General features: G+C 44.9%; 2 non-coding genes across 2 annotated transcripts; both read left to right on the top strand.

Moving 5' to 3' along the window:
* The first annotated feature begins 2,623 nt into the window (after positions 1 to 2,623).
* LOC119927812 lies at positions 2,624 to 2,738 on the top strand. Its single transcript, XR_005450781.1, has one exon. It is a non-coding gene; the product is annotated as a U5 spliceosomal RNA (small nuclear RNA).
* Positions 2,739 to 3,938: 1,200 nt separating this feature from the next.
* On the top strand, positions 3,939 to 4,053 carry LOC119927801. The gene has a single exon (XR_005450770.1). It is a non-coding gene; the product is annotated as a U5 spliceosomal RNA (small nuclear RNA).
* Positions 4,054 to 5,659: the final 1,606 nt, after the last annotated feature.

The following is a 5,659-nucleotide window of genomic DNA, read 5'->3' as shown; positions in this document are numbered from 1 at the left end:
ACATCGATTCTTTTGAAATATGGTGTTGGAGAAGGCTTTTGCATATACCATGGACTTCCTGAAAGACAAAAAAAATGGGTTTTGGAGCAAATTAAACCCAAATGGTCTTTGGAAGGCCAAATGACTCACCTTAGATTAGCATATTTTGGACACATAATCAAGAGGAATAATTCTCTGTAAAATGGGGATTAATAATTATGGCTTTGGTTAAGCACTTACTATATGCCAAGCGCTGTTCTAAGCCCTGGGGTAGATATCAGATAATCAGGTTGGACACAGTCCCTGTCCCACATGGAGCTCACTGTCTTAATCCCCATTTTATAGACGAGGTAACTGAGGCTCAGAGAAGGGAAGTGACTTGCCCAAAGTCACACAGCAGACGAGCAGTGGAGCTGGAATTAGAACCCACGACCTTCTGATTCCCAGATCTGTTTTCTATCCGCTTCGCCATGATGACTGTGAGCTCCATGCGGGACAGGGATTGTACCCAACCTGGTTAGCTTGAAGAAAACTCTGTGGATACACTACCGGAACGATTGCAGACGGAGGCGGGGAGTTCTGGGTGAGATGCATCCACGGTCGTCATTGTGGGTCAGAGACGACTCGACAGCGCTTAGAACAGTGCTTTGCACATAGTTAGCGCTTAATAAATGCCATTATTATTATTATTATTATAAGACAAGACCCCTGCGCTTAGTTCCGTTCCTGGAACCTAGTAACCACTTAACCAATAACATAAAAATGAATAAATGAACTCATTCATTCATAAAAATGAATGAATAAAACAAACATCCAGCCCAAGACAAAAGCATTTAAAATACCAAAGGGAGGTGTCTTCTAAGACTCCATTATCTTTCAGGGTCAGTATTCAGGAGGTGCATTTTTATTAATATTAAGTGCCGTCGAGTCATTTCTGATTCGCAGTGACTCCATGGATGTACTTTCTCCAGAACGTCCTGTCCTCTGCCATAATCCACAACCTTTCTACTGATTCTTCCGTTATCGTTGTTATGGCCTCTATGCACCTATCTGTCAGTGTGCCTCTTCCACGTTTTCCCTGGACTTTTCCTAGCATTAATTTCTCCAGAGAATTATTCCTCTGTCCAAAATATGCTAATCTAAGTCGAGTCATTTGGCCTTCCAAAGACCATTTGGTTTTAATTGGCTCCAAAATCCACTTGTTTGTCTTTCGGGCAGTCCATGGTATATGCAAAAGCCTTCTCCAACACCACATTTCAAAAGAATCGATGTTCTCTCTGTCCTGTTTTTTTCACCGTCCAGCTTTCAGATCTGTACAGTCTCACTGCAAATACCGTAGAATTGACAGTTTGTATTTTTGTGGCACTCGTTACATCAATCAATCAAGCAATCATATTTATTGAGCGCTTACTGTGTGCAGAGCACTGTACCAAGCGGTTGGGAAGTACAAGTTGGCAACATACTTGAGCCTACATAAACAGGAATGCTCCCTGAATTTTTAAAATATATTTCAATGCTTGAACATCACTAAGCCCTCATTTTTATCTTAATCTGAATACCTGGGAGCTAATGCTTGAACATCACTAAGCACTCATTTTTATCTTAATCTGAATACCTGGGAGCTGTTGTGTGACTCAATCGATGGTATTTATTGAGTACATCAGCACATTTCGTGACTTTTTCCAGGCTCTTCAGAGCTAGTATCCCTAACATTAGTCTTCGGCGTATTTCTTGGCTTCTATTTCCTTTACTATTGATTATCGATCCCAGGAGAGAAAAATGTCATCAAGGAAGAAAGGTGCATTTTAGGCCTGACTAATCTCCCTGCCATTGTTTCCTCCTTGTGGCCCCAAAGCAGGCATGTGGCTCAGCGGGAAGCAGCGTGGCTCAGTGGAAAGACCCCGGGCTTTGGAGTCAGAAGTCGTGGGTTCAAATCCCGGCTCCGCCACTTGTCAGCTGGGTGACTTTGGGCAAGTCACTTCACTTCTCTGGGCCTCGGTTCCCTCATCTGGAAAATGGGGATGAAGACTGTGAGCCCTACGTGGGACAACCTGATTACCTTGTATCCACCCCAGCACTTTGAACGGTGCTTGGCGCATAGTAAGTGCTTAACAAATACCAACATTATTATTATGTGGGGGGGGTAATCAGGGCCCACAAGCCAAGAAGTGGCCACCCACTACTTTTTTTTTTTTCTTTTATGGTGTTTGTTAAGGGCTTACTGTGCATCAAACACTGTTTTAAGTGCTGGGGCAGGTACAAATTAATCAGTTCGTCCATAAGGCCTGTTCCCCATGGGGCTCACAGTCTAAATAGGAGAGACCCCTAATCTCTTCCTGGATCGGACCCTCCCCTTCTTCGCCCACCAACCGTGTTCTGCTTTCCCCTCCCTCCCACACCTCTGTCCTATTCATATCTGCCTCCCTCTCTAGACTATAAGCTCATTGTGGGCAGGGAGTATGTCTACCAATTCTGGTATAGTGTACTCTCTTCGAACAGTGCTCGGCACGTAGTAAGCGTGCAACAAATACCATCATCATTATTATTATTATTATTATTACTCTCCCAAGCGCTTAAGCAGTAAGCACTCAATAAATACGTTGGACCGACTAACTGGAAATCTGTCTGTCTAGCAATAATAATTACCCTCGTTTCCCTTCAAAGCGCATAAATCTTTCGCCTTTTACCAAAGATTTCCGTGGAGAGGAGTAACGGAGAAACTGAAGGCAATTTTTGATTTGAGAAGCAGCGTGGCCCAGTGGAAGGAGCCCGGGCTTTGGAGTCAGAGGTCATGGGTTCAAAGCCCGGCTCCGCCAATTGTCAGCTGTGTGACTTTGGGCAAGTCACTTCATCATCATCATCAGTCATATTTATTGAGCGCTTACTATGTGCAGAGCACTGTAGTAAGCACTTGGGAAGTACAAATTGGCAACATATAGAGACAGTCCCTACCCAACAGTGGGCTCACAGTCTAAAAGGGGGAGACAGAGAACAAAACCAAACATACTAACAAAATAAAATAAATAGAATAGATATGTACAAGTAAAATAAATAAATAAATAGAGTAATAAATATGTACAAACATATATACATATATACAGGTGCTGTGGGGAAGGGAAGGAGGTAAGATGGGGGGATGGAGAGGGGGACGAGGGGGAGAGGAAGGAAGGGGCTCAGTCTGGGAAGGCCTCCTGGAGGAGGTGAGCTCTCAGTAGGGCCTTGAAGGGAGGAAGAGAGCTAGCTTGGCGGATGGGCAGAGGGAGGGCATTCCAGGCCCGGGGGAGGACGTGGGCCGGGGGTCGATGGCGGGACAGGCAAGAACGAGGTACGGTGAGGAGATTAGCGGCGGAGGAGCGGAGGATGCGGGCTGGGCTGGAGAAGGAGAGAAGGGAGGGGAGGTAGGAGGGGGCGAGGGGATGGATGGAGAGCCTTGAAGCCCAGGGTGAGGAGTTTCTGCCTGATGCGCAGACTGATTGGTAGCCACTGGAGATTTTTGCGGAGGGGAGTGATATGCCCAGAGCGTTTCTGGACAAAGATAATCCGGGCAGCAGCATGAAGTATGGATTGAAGTGGGGAGAGACACGAGGATGGGAGATCAGAGAGAAGGCTGATGCAGTAGTCCAGACAGGATAGGATGAGAGCTTGAATGAGCAGGGTAGCGCTATGGATGGAGAGGAAAGGGCGGATCTTGGCAATGTTGCGGAGCTGCTCCCACACCTCTGTCCTGTTCATATCTGCCTCCCTCTCTAGACTATAAGCTCGTTGTGGGCAGGGAGTGTGTCTACCAACTCTGTTATAGTGTACTCTCTTAGAACAGTGCTCGGCACGTAGTAAGCGCGCAACAAAAACCATCATTATTATTATTATTATTATTACTCTCCCAAGCGCCTAAGCAGTAAGCATTCAATAAATACGTTGGACTGACTAACTGGAAATCTGTCTGTCTAGCAATAATAATTACCCTCGCTTCCTTTCAAAGCGCATAAATCTTTCGCCTTTTACCAAAGATTTCCGTGGAGAGGAGTAACAGAGAAACTGAAGGCAATTTTTGATTAGAGAAGCAGCGTGGCTCAGTGGAAGGAGCCCGGGCTTTGGAGTCAGAGGTCATCATCATCATCATCATCATCAATCGTATTTATTGAGCGCTTACTATGTGCAGAGCACTGTATTAAGCGCTTGGGAAGTACAAATTGGCAACATATAGAGACAGTCCCTACCCAACAGTGGGCTCACAGTCTAAAAGGGGGAGGCAGAGAACAAAACCAACCATACTAACAAAATAAAATAAATAGAATAGATAGGTACAAGTAAAATAAATAAATAAATGGGTTCAAAGCCCGGCTCCGCCAATTGTCAGCTGTGTGACTTTGAGCAAGTCACTTCACTTCTCTGGGCCTCAGTTCCCTCATCTGGAAAATGGGGATTAATACTGTGAGCCCCCCCGTGGGACAATCTGATCATCTTGTAACCTCCCCAGTGCTTAGAACAGTGCTTTGCACATAGTAAGCGCCTAATAAATGCCATTATTATTATTATTACTCAATCAATCATATTTATTGAGCGCTTACTGTGTGCAAAGCACTGTATTAAGCACCTTGGAGAACACAACATGATAATATAACAGATATATTCCTTGCCCACGGTGAGCTTACACAGTAGATGTTTTATTATTAAGTATTCTCATTATGGCTACCTTCCTTGAGCCAAGGCAGTCCACCTATAGGAAGTCCTGGGATTTCTGACCCAATCGTCTCCTGAAAAATATGTCTTTAATTGATATGTTTTATGTCAGACCATTTTTCTCCTAGGAACAATGCTCTTTATGGGGAACTGGTTTCTGAATCAATGTTAGATTCCTTCAATTACACTCTTAAAAGCACTTAGGACAGTGTTCTGCACACAATGGGCACTCAGTAAGTGTTACTTTTTTCCCCCAAATTACCCACAATTAGGGACTCATTCAATGATTGGAAAGTAATATAGCCACATAACAGTATTTATATTGGATAATACTAATGATGGTATTTGTTAAGTGCTTACTATGTGCCGGGCACCGTTCTAAGAACTGGGGTGGATACAAGAAAATTGGTGGGGCTCGGTCTCAATCCCCATTTTATAGATGAGGTAACTGAGGTCCAGAGAGGTGAAGTGACTTGCCCGAGGCCACACAGCAGACAAGTGGTGGAGTCAGGATTAGAACCCATGATCTTCTGACTCCCATGCTCACCGTGAGGTAGGTGATGATGATGATGATGATAATCATAATAATAATAGAGAAGCAGCGTGGCTAAGTGGAAAGAGCCTGGGATTGGGAGTCAGAGGTCATGGGTTTGAATCCCGGCTCCGCCAATTGTCAGCTGTGTGACTTTGGGCAAGTCACTTCACTTCTCTGGGCCTCAGTTCCCTCATCTGTAAAATGGAGATTAAGATTGTGAGCCCCACGTGGGACAACCTGATCACCTTATCAATCAATCAATCAATCGTATTTATTGAGCGCTTACTGTGTGCAGAGCACTGTACTAAGCACTTGGGAAGTACAAGTTGGCAACATATTGAGACAGTCCCTACCCAACAGTGGGCTCACAGTCTAAAATAAGCAGCGTGGCTCAGTGGAAAGAGCACGGGCTTTCGAGTCAGAGGTCATGGGTTCGAATCCCGCCTCCACCACATGTCTGCTGTG

The sequence above is a fragment of the Tachyglossus aculeatus genome, chromosome 4 (genome assembly GCF_015852505.1).
Source record: "Tachyglossus aculeatus isolate mTacAcu1 chromosome 4, mTacAcu1.pri, whole genome shotgun sequence".
NCBI lineage: Eukaryota > Metazoa > Chordata > Mammalia > Monotremata > Tachyglossidae > Tachyglossus > Tachyglossus aculeatus.
Note: the sequence above shows the minus strand (reverse complement) of the source record. Positions and strands in the feature narration are given on the sequence as shown.